At 42.9% G+C, this 17,001-nt stretch overlaps 1 protein-coding gene and 1 long non-coding RNA gene across 5 annotated transcripts in view; one reads left to right on the forward strand and one right to left on the reverse strand.

The window, feature by feature from the left end:
• Positions 1-13,135, reverse strand: part of SP4 (Sp4 transcription factor) — a 302,392-nt gene extending 289,257 nt beyond the window's left edge. For 2 of the 4 annotated variants that reach the window (XM_053261505.1, XM_053261506.1), the window contains exon 1: positions 12,966-13,135. The gene's annotated coding sequence lies outside the window, so the exon portion shown is untranslated. Of the gene's footprint in view, positions 1-10,709; positions 10,735-12,965 lie in introns of those variants that run through there. The other 2 variants (XM_053261504.1, XM_053261509.1) reach the window with 1 other exon arrangement.
• Positions 13,136-13,265: 130 nt separating this feature from the next.
• LOC128329798 (uncharacterized) lies at positions 13,266-16,790 on the forward strand. The gene is made up of 3 exons (XR_008309795.1): positions 13,266-13,441; positions 16,263-16,463; positions 16,604-16,790. It is a non-coding gene; the product is annotated as an uncharacterized LOC128329798 (long non-coding RNA).
• The last annotated feature ends 211 nt before the right edge of the window (positions 16,791-17,001 follow it).

A 17,001-nucleotide genomic window follows, 5' to 3' on the forward strand; every position in this document is an offset into this window, starting at 1 on the left:
TCTCATGGAAGAAAATCTCATGAGTATGCAACTTTCTCCTTTCCCTGCAATCCTCAATCTGCCCAACTCTTCCCCATCCCAGAGATCCTGCTAGTTCCATCCCACAATGGGGGGCTCTGCAGGATAAGGAAAGTGTAAGATCAGTGATTTATTCACAGGGCCTGTCTACAGATGACAAAGCCAGGCCTTCCTAGGATAATCCTCTCTGTCTTTCCTGTCACCAGCTTTATCCAACAGCATGAAATAGACCAACCTATGGATGACACCTCACATCTTAATGCACTGATAAGAAGATGCATATTTAGCATCCTTTAGTTCCATCAATGTAAACTGAAGGCATTAAGATAGCCTAGGAGGCTATTCACATGAGCGTGAAAAATTGGCTAAGGGAACTCAGCCCAGCTTTGCACACTTGTGTGAACCGCCAGGATCGGGCCTGATCCCAGTGGCTACATGGTGGCAAACCTGCTTAATTAGCCACCCTCTTAAATGAGGTTAAGGGAGCGAGCTGTTGCGACCTCATTTTTGTAATTGTGTGTCAGCCATGACTGCTTTCAGCCACAGCTGGCACACTCGAGGGGCAGGGGGGATCGCCATAATGCACCACGCACTCACACGCTGCATTATCGAAGCTGGAGGGGGCAGGCCTAAGTGTGGCGAAGCATCCTGGCACCCCAACCCCCAGAGCTGCCAGGAGCACTGCCAGTCATCTGGACGGGTGATCTGCCTGCCCAAGGAAGAGAGCTCAATCATCTGTGGAGAGGGTGAGTCAAACCCATTCTCCCCACAGACCTCCACGGAGCTCTTCTCACTGATCGTGAGAAGAGCTCCTTGATTTTGCAATCATAATTGTTTTTTAAAAAAGAAGTATGAACACACTCAACTTCAAAAACAGAACTAAAAGGATGAAAATGAGGTATTTCTAAAGTCTACAGGATCTCTTCACACTATGCATTTTAATAGGAACACATTCATTCTCAGTAGTCCCATAAACTACAGCATCTATATGCAGTAAGTATAGCCTGTATCATATAGACAAGTGCAACTGGAACCGAGATTGGCCATGCCTCCTTTCCATGTATACATACAATGATAAAACATATTTGCAACTGTAGAATATGATAAGCAGTCCTAAGACACAAAAACAAACATTAGTTTCATACTCATATTTTTGTGTCTTATGGTCTTTAACATCTCTCTGTTTCTATGGAATCTGAAATCCTGTATTTCACCAAGCTTTCATTTTATTTTCAGTAGCACTGATATGGAAAACACAGTGAGTAGGTAAAAAATAATCTGTGAATGATAATAAATTGATTTCTGCCAATGACAGGTCATGGGACAAAAAATCCACCAAACCTGTGATGACCCTCTTTCCTCGACTCTCATTTATCACTTCCTGGTGTCCACTGGTAGATTTCTGCTATATGATTTATTACAGAAAAACACTACCTGGAAATGGGCTTTTGATAAAATTGTCCAAGGATTCCCGGACAATAAATCGTAATCTTTACATGCATACTGCAAGATGTTTCACCTTTTTAATGCTATAAATTATATATGCCAAATGTGATAATAAATCCATACATTTAAGCACCATCTGTGTAGTTTAGGGAACAAAGTTACACTATATAATTTTGATTATAGTATCATACATAAAACTTAGGATTTTGATGGCAATATTTATTTGAGAAGAAAATTTCTGGTCCTTGGTTGTACTGAAATTTTGTTGCTCTTACAGCTATGCTGTGCAAGGAATTGCATATTAAACATAAGAGGCATTCAGTGGCTAGAACAGAGGCGCTACAGTCACTGCCTGACAATGCATGTGGCTTAGCATATCTGCTGAATTTTCTAGTTCTCATCCATGCAAAGACCTTTCTTTGTAATTAATCATCCACAGCAAGAAATACATGATAGTATCTGTCACCTTCCCATGACCCCACAGCCATTACATAGGTGCTAAATGTAGACAACTTCAGTATCTAAAGCTCTTTATATATTGTAGGATCAAGGTCAGGGTTTGGTTTAATCGTAAAGAAACAAGTTAAGTGTAGTTTGGTTGGTTTTGGTTTCTTCCTGCTATGGCAATGCAGTAAGGCCTGTGGCTAGACTTTAATTACTGGTTCATCTGTTGTTTGGAAAAATATTACAACCATCTATCTCTGCAAGTCATGCAGGATGTTGATGTTAAATCAGCGTATAAAAATGGACTAATGAAATACATGCTATCACAGGAGACTCTTTGGCAAGGTATGCTTTTGGGACTGCAACAGAAAAATAAAATTTAAGGCAATGTGAGCACCATAGGATATCTGTACGTGCAGTATGGTTTAGGCTCACATTGATTACAGTGTATTAATATTTGCTTCATTTTTCTGTTCTTTCAAATACTATTTAATGTTCGTTTCATTTCCTTGCTGTAGTCCTTTGCACACTTACTTGGGAGCAAGTCCCATTGAATCATGTGAGATTTCCTTTTGAGTAAATATCAAAGGATTACATTGCCATGCTAGTACATTTTGGATTCTGCCAGCACAATGATCTGAGGATGGTTCATCTGTGAGGGATGAGCCATCATAGGCAACTAATTTACTTTTTAATCTCTCACAATATATTTACTCTTGTACATTCATGTGGGACTGTCCCAGTACAATGAGCAACAGGAAAAAAATGCAACTGGGAAGGAAAGGCAGCAATGTGTATTCAAACAGACATGGTGCAAAAGTAAAGTGATTTTTGCCCACAGACATTTTTGTTGAGTAGGAAGTTGAGAAAGGAGAAACTCTGCTTCTTTAATCTGTTTCCATTTTAACACATTAAAACCATCTCTATACCAGTCACAGAATATCATTTGTATCAGACATATCATATCAGTGTTTTGAAATGGCAGTGCTGCATAGAAAGAAGGCAAGACTTTTGTAGCTTCATGATGGAATAATATGCTCCCAGTAGCTATTCCCCACCCCCCATCACATTGGTGATAGTTACTTTCACTGTGAAGTCATCATATAAGGAAATAGCACCTACCTAACACAACTGTTTATTAACTAAGGATGCAATCCTATGCACATTTACCTGGAAATAAGTGTCACTGAACTAATCAGGACTTACTTGAATAAACACGCATATCGTTGGGCTGCAGGCATGATGCCTTATTTCAATATTTACAGTTAAAGGCAATCATGTTTACATTATAAATAGGTAGGCTTTACTGTGGTGCACCAGTGGCCCTTTGAGCAAACAATTCCCCATCCTCCATAAATTCAAGCTGGCATATGCCTCTGTCTTGGGCTTCTCCAACAAAGATCTCAAGGTCTTGAGATTAGAACTCCCCCAAAGTCACAGAAAATGCCAGTTATGAAAAGTGCTTATTTTACCTAAGAAACTCACACACATAACATCCTTTGAGTCCCTAAGTTCAAAGGGACTTGTTTATTACCTTTGGAAAATACAACTGCAAACAGATACATTTTGTTCAAATGTTCTCCTAGCCATAAGAAACACAGGCTTACATCTCCCACAGTGTAAAGTGGCCATTGCAGAACCACTTATGCCGCTGTGGGGCTCTCACATGTGGTGATGGTGCTGTGCAAGAAGCCAGTATTGGAACTATTTACCTTTTGAGTGATTGTTGTACACTAATTCCATTATTCCCAGTTGAAGTAGTACTAAAGCCCCACAATGGCACAGGCAGTTCTGCAATGCCTGCCTTATGCTGCGGGACATGTACACCACAAAAATTAACAGATGCTTTTTAAAAGTGCCATTTTATGGGTTTTTTTTCTTTTGCATCTCATCCTATGACACATAGGATGCTCCTCCTTACAATTTTAGCAACCTCACTGGACTATCCTTGATGATACTGCTGCAAACCTGGCTACCATGCTTTGTCACTTTATATGCAAGTTGTGATTGAAACTGAAGTATTCTCAAGTTAATGGCTTTACCATAGGAACTCACATAGCTCCACAGTATGCCAAAATATTTGTGGTTGCATTATGCTTTCCCAGCACCTCTACCCCAAAACATCTCATCTGTTTGACAGACATGAATACCATCTTCATCATCTCTAGACCCATGGACAGGGGGGCCTTGAGAAATTCCACCAGAACTTCAACAACCTTCACACCACTACCAACCTGATCTTAAACTTCTCAGTGGAACAGGTTCACTTTTGGATGGACTTATAAGCACCACCTTATAAAAAAAACCCACTCACTATATATACCTACAGAATATAATTTGGCATTCATTCAGAACACACCACATGATACATTGTTTACAGTTCATCAACTCCTACAGATTTACAACAGGCATCCCTAAAATTACAATATTCATCCAATGAGTGAAAAAGCAAATTGATCAGACCCAGGTACCCAGGAAGAACCTACAACAAGACAGACCTAGAAGAGAAAATGTCAGAACATTACATGTTATCTAAAATCCAAGGTAAAAACCAATCCAACACATCATCAATGACCTATGGCGCAGCCTGGAATTAGAACACAAAACAGTTGAATTGGAATGTATAATTGTGTGATTCTATTTTTTGTGGTCTGAATAAGGATCAATCTTTTCTGTGACATTGCAGAGTTAATTAACTCAGCACTGCCAGGAAGATTCTGTAATAAGGTTTGCAGGTTTGAAGAGGTCTGAGGCAACAAGTTGAATTGACACCAGCCAGAGGCACACTGAGCTCTTAAGTACCTCTGAGCTTAGACTACCATTCTTGGGCTCTGCTTCCCTGTCTGGAGAATGGGGCAGCATCTATGACTTTGGGGGACTGTGCCTGATTTTACAGGCACAGACTTTGACAATACTGGAGGTGGGGCTTCTGCATCAACTATTGGGTCCTCAAGGTACTCCTTCAAGCTAGAGGACAAGGGTAGAGCTGTATCCTTGGGCTGTTAGGTGTGGAACCTGTTCCCCATATTACATTGGTGCAAAGGGTTCTGGTGGCATGGGGGCATCTGAAGTCTGTCATGGGAGCTTCCAAAATTGTCCCTCAAGTCTTTCACCTCAATTCCGTTGAGGGGGATCTGATTCCGGGGACATGACAGCATGCTACAACATAACTAACACTCTCTAACAGCTGAATTGGGGACAAGTTGTCTTTCAGGGAAACATGTCTGCAATTGCTAATCTTCTCACTGGGGAGTGACTGAGAAGCTTCCAAGAAATTCCAGGGATCTCTGGAATGCAGTTTAAAACCACTGCTCTTGACCTCTGCTGTCATTTTTATACCCAACTTCTTGTCCTTGAGTTCCTGCTTCTGATTGGTTTATATAGCTGTACAGAACACTACAGTACAAAAAACTAATCTCTCCTGTCTTCCCCAACTTTAATTCTAGCATATTTCTCCATGGATATAAGTCAGCACTTAGACATATGTCAACATTTGATCACATAGTTAATTTGTAATTAAAATTTTTATAAACTGCAACCTGTACTATTACATTTCTACTACTGAGCACATTAAATATAGGTCTTGTGACTTAAACCCACAATTCTGCTGTGCCATGCAGCATTGTGGTGCACTGCATGGTGCTCCCACAGCCCCTTGTGAGTGCCTACATGGTATACCAGTGACTGCATGACCTAGGTATGACAGAACAACCAATGATGCTGCTATGAGTGGTAGAAGCAGCCACAATAGCTTCTGCTGAGGAGCCTTATAACCACTGCACCCTATTCTCTGGCAGGGTCCAAGGTTGCAGCTTTATCGTGGCAGCTGGGCTGGGCTAATCCAAGAAAACCTGACATTTGGTGACACAGCTACTGGTAGAGTGGTGGGCAAGAAGAAGGCAGTCACACCAATACAACAGAGCCATTGGTGTCACCACGAGATATAATTATTGTAGCAAAGTGACTGCACAGAAACCTAGAGTCCAAGGTGAGATCCTTTGTGAGATTCCCTTTATTTGTATTTGGCATTATAAACTATACCCAAGGCAGATTGCTTCCATAAATGAAGATAATTATAATGTTATTTTGCCTTGGTATTATTATTATAACAATCTTCTCATTGTTAATGGTCCATAGACTTTCACTCTCTCATTTAATGTGCTTTTAATTTATTTAGATTTCCAGGATATCTGGTACAATTATGTCTCTAATACACTATGTAAATGATTTAGAATCCTAGAGCTGTACAATATCATTATACTTGGTACCCTTCTTTATATAATTATATAATACCCTTCTTTATATAAAGTCTTGGCTTAATTAATAATTAAGTTTATTATTCATTCATTCATTTATCATATTTCTATACCACTTGGCATGTGCATCCCTAGGTGGTATACATAAGTTAAAATACAACAAATATAAAAATAGGATAAAATGATTAAAACAATTATGATATAAATACAATTTAAACTAATTTAAAAACAGGTGCATCTTGAGGGTCTATTTAAAAACAGCCAGAGATGTAGAAACTCTGATTTTAACAGGGAGTGCATTCCTGAGCCCCGGGCCAGCCACAGAGAAGGCCCAGTCCCGAGGAGCCACCAAATGAGTCAGTGGTAGCCATAACCGGACCTCCCTTGTCGCCTGGAGGATAACCAGTAAGTTGAAAGGCTGTATTTCAATCTAACAACAGCCATGGCCAGGAAGATGGTCTGCCAGCTGGAACTGCTCCTGTGAGGTTATTGAGCAGAGGAGGGTGGGAGTTCCTGTCCTTAATTGTAAATGCTGAGAGGTGGCAGTGGAGGAAGGTAACTCTTCAGTCAGCACAGTGCAAGCATGTTGTTGCTAACAGGATAGCCATCCCCAGTGTAGGTGCAGGCTGCTGATGCCAGAGAAGGTGGCTATCCTATGTCAGCAACTGTGCACTTGCATAGGACTGGCTGAGGTATCCCTTGCCTCTACAGCCACCACCTATGTTACAAGTAAGGGAGGGGATTCCACTCTCCACTTGATAGCCCCATTATAGCACTCAGTGTCTCCAACTAGTGAACCATTTACTGGCTGCCACTGCAAATAAAAAGACATAAAATGTCAGAAAGATGCTGTATTACATCTTATGTCTATTTATTTGCAATGGCTGCTACTACTACTACCACCACTACTACTAATGAAGATTTTTTAAGCACTATCATTAAAAGTGTTAATTATGTACAACAAGAAATATCATGGACCGTGGATCCTGACAAACTGTATTCAAACTGTAGTTATGCAAAATAAAAGGCCACTGCTACCTCAGATTTACTGGCTGTCCTTTCCACTAATCCCCATATCAATGTAACCCTTCCTAAATAACATCCTCATTTATTTGAGCTTCAGATTATGGTCTTGTGGTTAAAATAAAATTACTTCTGGTATTATTAAAATAATAAAACAGACAACTAATGACTAACTGGAAAACATATTAGTCCACTGTCAGCTAATTCATAAACCTAGCCTACAAGTGAGTTTGCTTCGTATTTGACTACTACTTTTAGTAAGAAAAGGGTTTTTTTTTAACTAAAGACTTGAGTTGTTTCAGACTGCCAGTTTCCCTCTGCACAATAATGTCTTTTGAAAAACATAGGAAAAGCCCTGTTGAATCAGGCTAAGGCCTTTCCAGTCCAGCCTCCTGCCTCACACAGCAGCCAACCAAGTGCACTCAGGTATAACGAGGGTTATGCGCAACTGGGCCATACAAATGATCTAGAGCCAAGTAGAATGTTATCAGGGTACCAATGAAGAAGCACACAGCGCGAGAGCTGCCTCCCAGGGTAATGCTGGGGAACACCTTTGTATCAGGTAACAAAACATTTTGTTGTGGCAAATGTTTTAGACCACTTCTGAAAGAGGCTGTGAACAACACCAGCAGGGCCACCCTGGGGTTTTTGGTGCTCTAGACAAAGCTTGACTTTGGTGCCCTCTCCCGCCCCACAGCCAAAAGGTGTGGAGCTGCAGCTTTAAATTGAGCCATGCAGGCGGCTCATTGGCCAGATGGAATGACCAGCCCACCAGTCCAGACAGATGACCAGCAAATGACTAACCCATGCTGGTTTGGGGATACAGTAGGAGAAGGAAAAGAGTTGAGGAGCTTGGAAACTGCCCAACACTAGTCCTTCCTCTATCCCTGACCCCTCCCTCCCCTCAGCTGTGCAAAACCTGAGCTCCTCAGGGCCAACCAACTTCTCTGTCTCCCTGAGAGGCATCTTTTAATGGCACTGTGAGGAACTTCCCTTTGAGACCAACCAGGCCCAACCATAGCCAAGTCACCCAACCATTGTACATACCATTTACTTCCTATTTTGAGAAATGAGGATGGAGACTCCTGCCTGAGCTGAGCAGCTGCAACAGCAGAGTGAGGTAGAGAGTGGTCAGTGACACAGGAGGAGAAAAGCAAGCCAGGCACCAGCTAGGAGACATGTCCTGCCTACTCAACTTCCACCCAAGGAGCTGCAGTGCCCCCTTGGAATTGGTGCCCTAAGCAAGCACCTAGGTCTTCATAGTGGAAGGGCTGGCTCTGAACTCCAGAATCACCACATATTTGTTATAATCAAAGTGCCCCAGTTGAGTACTGGGACCTTTCACATGACTATTTATTATTCAGTTTCCCACAGCACCTATACCTGCAGTGGGAACATTGGCAATCTAAATACAACCTACAAGATTAAAAAAAAAATTAAGAGGAAGAAAATAAATTCTCCCTGTCAATGTTTGGTTCCAGCTCTGACTAGAGCATGGCTAAGATAATTAGTGGGAGAGTAATAATCTGCATCTGGAATCTTTAGCTCACCCCGGACACATGACTGAGCTAGTTTTTATAAAGAACGTAGCAAGCTGGCGCCACAGTAAATGAAGAAAATGAGTTTAATCACTTTACAAGCTTGCTGCTTGTGGTCTTGCTGCTGGATCTGAATGAGACATAGGGGAGAAATAGTGACAAAAAGATATATCTCATGCATAAGCCATTGGTGCTTTTGTGTGTATGTGTCTGACAAGTAAAAACTAGATGATTTTGAATGCAGGGCACTTCAACACTACAACTCTACTGTTTATGGCAAGAGAGATGTGAAACCACTTAAATACCTGTTAACCATGTCTGTCCAGTGAGTCAGCAAATCCACTCAAGGGACAGAATAATGAGTAGTGGCTAAGTAAGTATTAGGGCAGATGGCAAGAGCAGCCTCACCCAGCTACTCATATGAGCATACATACCAAGAGCTGTACATGTACACTTGCAATATTTCTTAGTAATAGTCCTCTAGAACGAAATAAGAACCATTAAATACTTTTGTTTTGTAAAGCAATCTCACAAGTCAGATCTATTTTTACAGCCACAAATCAATGTTTATTATCTTAACATTTGTGCTAGGAAGACTGTGTGCCTTGGATTAGTAGGTCTGTAGGTCTGCTGCATGAGTACCAAATCTGGTGTCCTGGGAATATGTTTTCTTACTTTCTAAAGCAAATTCTGGAGGAGGGGAAAACTTGGAGAAGTGATGCTCTCCGCTCTATACCTTTCTGTTATTCCCTGTCCTTGGCATGTCTAACTTTATGATTGCAAAACAATGATAAAGTCCCAACAATTGCCAGAGTCAAAATAGGTCATCATCACATGATCACTGAACGTCTTCACTCAATTTACTTCCAGAACACATGAGTGATTATTGTACCATGGGATGTAGAAGACATCTTAGTCTGAAGTATGCTGCCAGCCGGGCCATAAAATACATGGCCTCAGATATTTCAAACCTTAATTACACCATTATAGACTTCAGCCCTAAGCACACTTACTTGCATGTAAGTCCTGTCATCTAATTAAAGAGACGACTGATTGGCCATTTACTAGAAGGGAAGCACTATATAAGGGTATTCAAAAGACCCATGTGCGTGCATGCGGGCAGGCAGGGGGAAGGCAGGGTCCAACTCACCCTTTCCCCCAGACAATGGTGTGCCTCTTCTTTGGGTGCACTGCCACACGCCCACACGATCCATGCTGCTTGTAGCAGTGCAGATCTCCATTGGCCAGGACACTGCATCCCAGCCTCCGGGTATTCTACAATGTACTGCACAATGAATGCAGTACATTGGGGGATGCCCCCATGAGACGGGAGCTCTAGGCACCCATCTCTGTGTGCGTTCTCACACACTATTCCAGCTGCCAGGTTAAGGACATGCTTGTGCCCTTAACCTTGGATAAAGGCCAGGTTTAAAAGTTGGATCCTGGAGCTCCACATGGGAACAGTCTCAATATCTGAGAAATAAGAACAAACAGGAATAGGATCTAGGAGTAACAATATTTCCTTGAATAACATGACTGAGCATTATGCCTCCCACACATTCCTCTAGCATTATGCTACTGTGGGAAAAATACAATCCACTGATTACAATGGCTGGATCTATTTACGTCTGTACAAAAGTGTGGGTCAATATAACATTTTCTGAACTCTCATGATAAGTTTCATTGGCTTTTTTGGAATAATGAGCAAATGGTTTGAATGTGCAGCCTGTGACTCCCTTCATAGCACAATTTCCTTTGTAATAAGTAGATCTAACAGAGTTGGCATGCTTGGAGGGGTGATGTGGGTCAAGAGATTTCGCTATAGAAAAGTCCAAATGAATTTACAAATTGAAAACGTTTCAGTACATGTTGTAAATTAATCTGTCCCTGATTAAAAGAATTGTGAAGCAAATTAGCTCAATAAATGTGAAGCCTTAATAATAATTATTACACTTGAAAGCAATTAATGGAATATAATAATTACCTAGCTTTGACCAGGCTTGAAAGACTATCTCAGGCAACTACATTTTAGTGCTGAAAATTACAAAATGAGTCATGAATGAATTGTTGCATTACATTGCTGCAATCAGCTGCATACACCTTTAATCCTAGGACTCAAGCAAAGGAAGTAGGGGGACCATCATTTAATCAAATGTATAAACCTATCCAAAGTAAAGAATATTTATTTTCTAATATTACAAGCAAGACAGTTACCTACAAAGAACTAATTAATACTGCCAATCAGTCTTGCTAAAGAAAGTATCTGACATGCAGGAATGACATTAGTGAATGTATATTATATCTTGTATATGACTTTCAAGATAAAAATGTACCAAACTTCAGCCATTAACTGCTTGAAGTGTCAAAAAATGATCTCCTTCTATTTTCATGGTGTGTCTACCACCTGCTGTCTGGCTGCTTTCCAGTAGGGATGTGCATTTTGATTCGGACACAAAATGTTTTGTGTCCCAAAATGGCACTTTTGGACATTTTGTACACCTACTGAAAATGATAAACACAAAAGATTTTTTTAAAAAATCCTATCCAAAAAGACGCTATTTCGGAAATGAAGCTTTTTTTTCTGGGAAATTTTTCAGACCTCAGTTTTGAGATCAGTTGAAGCCTCAGTCTCCTTTTAGTTCCTCTCATGTCAGTTTGAATTTCCCTTCCTTCAGGCCTACATATTGGCAGCCAAAGGCAGAGCTGGATGCATTGCGGAGTGGCAAGGAGTTTCTGGAGCGGCAGGGAGCTTGCTGAGAGCTCCTTACTATGAGCGGTGAGGCGGTGGTGGCACTGGGCACAACCACGGCAGGGAGGCAGTGGAGGATGCAGACAGCTGGGTGAGGAGGTGGCGGCGGGCCCCAGCAGAGGAGGTGGACAGGTGAAAATGGCTGGGAGGGAGAGAGCCCGGCGGGGAGAGAAAGCGCAGCCAGTGGTGAGAAGAGGACAGGGGCCTCCGGAACAGCAGGGAACGGACTGGGCAGAAGGGAATCAGTGGAGAACAGACCGGGGAAGGAGAACAGAGCGCTGGGGAACAGACTGGGGCAGAAGGGAGGGGGGAAGCTGCAGGGAGAATGTTAACTGGCAATTTGTTTTCAGCTTTAGAGCAAGTTGGCTCTGAAACCGAAAATGGGGTGTTTCTGGATGGCGATTTTTGGAAGCTCTCCGAATGCCCCCCCCCCCGGAACGGCTGAAAATGGGGGGGGGACAAAACCCACCCAAAATTAAAACCCCTACTTTTCAGTACAGTACACAATATGGTTGTTTCGGATCCATATTTCTGCATAATCCAGAAACAATTTAAAAAACTAAATTTGTCCCACAGGCATTATAAAAGCGATATTGGTACAGAAGCTGTTTAATGCTGTTAAATTCAAAAAGAATAATCAGAGTTTAAGGACAAGAATCTCAGTTTACATGACTTTTCGCTCTCATTTTTGCTTCCTCTTTCTTTCTTTGCACCCTGTAACATATGAAAGAGGCCCAGCCTCCCAAAACTGCCTGGCATTCAGAACAAACAAAAGAAAGCATCCTCTCTAATAAAACGCTTGGTGTCCGTCCGTGGACGGACACCAAGCATGCGTTCGTGCCTCGACTGTTCTGAGCATGCGCGGAGCGCATGCTCAGAACAGTCCAAGAGAGTCACGACCGCCAGCACCTGGCAGCCATGTTGGGCGGCCAGAAGCGGCCGCCCGAAGAAGCTGGGAAGCAAGGAGAGAGGCGGCGGGGTAAGCTGGCTGAGACAGCGGCGGAGCCGCCGTCTCGGCCAGAGGAAGCTGGGCAGGGGGCCAGAGGAAGCCGGGCGGGGGCAAGAGGCGGCGAGGAAAGCTACCCAAGGTGGCGGCGGAGCCGCCGCCGAGGCCTGGCGGCGCCGGCAACGTCCGGTGGCGGAGACACTTTTGGGCCCTTGCCCGGCCGGGAATGTTAGGCGGGGGCGGCCCAGATTGGACCGGCAGCGTGGCCGTGGAGGCGGTGGCAAGGGGAAGACTGGGCCCCAACTGACTAAAGTTGCCGGGTGAGTGGTGGGTGGAGCGCAAGACTTCTGGGGAGGGGGGAGGGCAAGAGGGAGTGGGGGTGGGCCCGGATCACTTACTAGCGCCCGTTATTTAACGGGCCTGAAAACACTAGTTGCTTATAACTTCTAATGGAATTCATTGTCATGAGAAGTTTTGATGTCCACGAGCACTTATGGCTCTAAAACAGCTTAGAACATTAATAGAAACATAGGAAGCTGACTTACACCAAGTCAGACCATTGGTCCATCTAGTTCAGTATTGTCTACACAGACTGGTAGCAGCTTCTCCAAGGACGCAGGCAGGGGGTCTCTATCAGACAGGCGCGTAACAACGATAGGGCAGGGGGAGACAGTTGTCTGGGGGCCCCACTGCCTTGGGGGGCCCCCCAGAGGCACCTCACGTGACTCCCCATTGCCCCCTGCCCAGCCCCAAGGCCCCTCAGCCACTTGCCCTGTTCGCCGTCTCTCCAGCTTGTTCTCCTGGCCGGCAATCGAGGGAGCAGACACGCTGCAAAGAGCTGCTTTTCTCCCGCCTCTCAGCTGATCGGCGGGTGGGCGGGGCTTCCACGGAGGCCTGGTGTAGGCCTCTGTGAAGCCTGAACTGCAGTAGGGCCCGAGCCAGCCAGGAAGGAGGAGGCAGCCAGACTGGCCACCACTGTTCTCTGCAGCAGAAGACCCCTGCGGAACCCAGCATTTGCCAGGTAGAGTGTGAACTCCTTTTTGTGGTTACCTTCCTCCCCCCCCCCCGGATATATAGGCATCTGCTTGCCATAGGGCTTTGATATGGGGGGGGGACTGAGAAGTCTCTGAATATTTATTTTTAAACAGCTTGGAAAATTTGCTGGCTTAAAAAAAACTATCTAAAAAGGCCTATAAGTGGCTTGTTTCATGGCAGAAAATTACAAAAACTTCTGGAAGAAACAGTGTTATATTTATTTTATTCATTCATTCATTCATTCATTCATTTATAAATGCACTTATGTTCAAGTTGTTTTGCAACCCAGAAGGTCTGAGTGAGAACTGTGAAGCATGTCTTGTGCTTTTATTTTATTTTATTTTTCTTGTGTGTGAACTGCTCCCCAATAACTTGCAGGGACTTCAGGGTAAATCTCGCCAACATGTGAATGCAGCACCTCCATTCCAGAGGAGATGTGTGTTAAAGGGCTTTAAAAGCCTCCTGTGAAAAACCTCCTGGAATCAAACTTGACTGAATTTGTTCAGAATTCTGAGAAAACAAACATAGGCTCACCCTGCATGGTTGAAAGTCTCCTTGGCTAATCTGCAGCGAGGGGCCCATTTTAATCATTCATCTTTCTAGTGTGTTCTAGGCATTAAAAGTAAAACAAATGTATAGTACTCAATGTATATCACTATATATTGTGATGTGTGCGTGTGTGTATTCAGTGAAATGTATTTCCAGGCAGCATACTTATTTTGGAATATCAGACTTAAATCCTTGGGGGCCTGGGGTGTGCGGAGGCCCTGGACTTTGAGTGGGGGGGCCCATTTTAAAATCTCGTCTCTGGGCCCACTCCAACCTTGCTACGCCCCTGCTATCAGAAGTTTTGAGTCACCACCAACCAAGTTGATGGCAACTGCAGTTAGCTGAGTTTTCCTCTAACCTTGCCTCCACACAATCACTTCTACCCAGGTTTTCCTCTAACCTTGCTTCCACACAATCAAAAATTGGGAGTACATACAGTTCCCAAACCCAGGTAGAACACAGTTTTAGATTGTGTGAATGACCTCAATGTTAAAACTATTAAAACATTATTTAATTAAAAGCCTGGGTGAACAAATGTGTCTTTAAAGATTTTTTAAAGATTGTCAGAGATGGGGAGGCTCTAATTTCAGCAGGGAGCGCATTCCAAAGCATCAGGGCAGCAACTGAGAAAGCCCGTCCCCGAGTAGCCACCAGACGAGCCGGTGGCAACTGCAGACAAACCTCTCCTGATGATCTCAATAGGTTGTGGGGTTCATGACGAAGAAGACATTCTCTTAAATACCCAGGGCCCAAGCCATTTAGGACTTTATAGGTTATAACTAGCACCTTGTATTTTGCCCGGAAACTTATCGGCAGCCAGTGTAGCTCTTTCAATACAGGAGTAATATGGTCTCTCCAAGATGACCCAGACACCAACCTGGCTGCCGCATTCTGAACCAGCTGTAGTTTCCAGACTATGTACAAAGGCAGCCCCACATAGAGCACAATGCAGTAATCCAGTCTGGAGGTTACCAGCATATGTACTACTGTTCTGAGGTCGTTTATCTCAAGAAACGGGCGCAGCTAGCGTATCAGCTGAAGCTGATAAAAGGCACCCCTTCTAGAGTTTATATTGCATTTTAAATTGTTTTAATTATGTTAGTGTTTTAATGGTTTTTATATTTTGAACCTCCTAGGGACTTTTTTGAATAAGGCAGTATATAAATGTACTAAATAAATAACTACACACGTGGACAAATGTGTTGGTACCCCTCCACGAAAAAAAAGAAGAACCCACAATTATCTCTGAAATTACTTGAAACTGACAAACATAATTGGCACCCATCATTTTTTATTCTGCATTTAAAAAAATCGGATTTTGCTTTAGAGTTTTGATGCAACAGAATATTTCAAATAATAACACAAATGAAAATGGCATTGACAAAAATGTTGAGACTCTTAACCTAATTTGTTGTTGTTGTTGTTATTTATTCAATTTCTATACCACCCTTCCAAAAATGGCTCATGGCAGTTTACACAGAGAAATAGCAAACAAATAAGATGGAACCCTGTCCCCAAAGGGCTCACAATCTAAAAAGAAACATAAGACAGACACCAGCATCAGTCACTGGAATTACTGTGCTGGGGGTGAATAGGGCCAGTTAGGTTACACAACCTTTAGAGGCAATAACTGCAAACAAGCGATTCCTGTAGCTCTCAATGAGACTTCTGCACCTGTCAACAGGTAGTTTGGCCCACTCTTCTTGAGTGAGAAAACTGCTCCAGCTTTGTCAGGTTTGAAGGGTGCCTTCTCCAGACTGCATGTTTCAGTTCTTTCCATAGATATTCAATAGGATTCAAATCAGGGCTCATAGAAGGCCACTGCAGAATAGTCCAATGTTCTGTTCTTAGCCATTCTTGGGTGCTTTTAGCTGTGTGTTTTGGGTCATTATCTTGTTGGAGGATCCATGACCTGTGACTGAGACAGATCTTTCTGACACTGGGCAGTACGTTTCACTCCAGAATGTCTTGATAGTCTTGAGAGTTCATTGTTCCCTGCACAGAATCAAGGCACCCCATGCCAGATGCAGCAAAGCAGCCCCCAAACATAACCTCCTCCATGTTTCACAGTAGGTATGGTGTTCTCTTTTTTTGAAAGCTTCATTTTTTTGTCTGTGGACATAGAGCTGATGTGACTTGCCAAAGAGCTCCAGTTTTGTCACATCTATCCAAAGGACATTCTCCCAGAAGCATTGTGGCTTGTCAATATGCATTTTAGCAAATTCCCATCTGGCTTTTTAATGTTTTTCTTTCAACAGTGGAGTCTTCCTGGGTCTTCTTCCATTGAGCCCACTGTCACTCAAAAAGTGATGGATGGAGTGATCAGACACTGATGGACCTTGACCTTGGAGTTCAGCTTGTATCTCTTTGGAAGTTGTCCTTGGCTTTTTGTCTACCATTCTCACCATCCTTCTGCCCATTCTGGGGTCGATTTTCCTCTTGTGGCCGCATCCAGGAAGGTTGGTTGCAGTCCTATGGACCTTGAACTTCTTAATCATATTTGCAACTGTTGTCATGGGAACATCAAACTGCTTGGAGATGGTCTTATAGCCTTTGCCTTTAACATGCTTGTCTATCATTTTCTTTCTTATCTCCTCAGACAACTGTCTCCTTTGCTTTCTCTGGTCCATGTTCATTGTGGGACACATGAAGATACCAAACAGCAGAGCGACTACTTTTCTCCATTTAAATAGGCTGAATGACTGATTGCACGATTGGAGACATGTGTGATACTAATTAAAGAAAACAGCTAATTTGAAAAATCACTCTAATCGAAATATTTATGATCTTTTCTAGGGGTACCAACAAACGTGTCCAGGCCACTTTAGAATATCTTTGTAGAATAAGCAATACTTTATCTCTTTTCACACTTGCTTTGCTTTACTCGATGACATATCAAAGGCATGCAGGTGTACATGGGACAATTGCTTTTCATTTAATCGCTTCTGAGGAGGCATACAACACTTTTTCAATGAGCTGTAAGGGTAGCAACAAATT

Source organism: Hemicordylus capensis, chromosome 6, assembly GCF_027244095.1.
Source record: "Hemicordylus capensis ecotype Gifberg chromosome 6, rHemCap1.1.pri, whole genome shotgun sequence".
Classification (NCBI taxonomy): Eukaryota; Metazoa; Chordata; class Lepidosauria; order Squamata; family Cordylidae; genus Hemicordylus; species Hemicordylus capensis.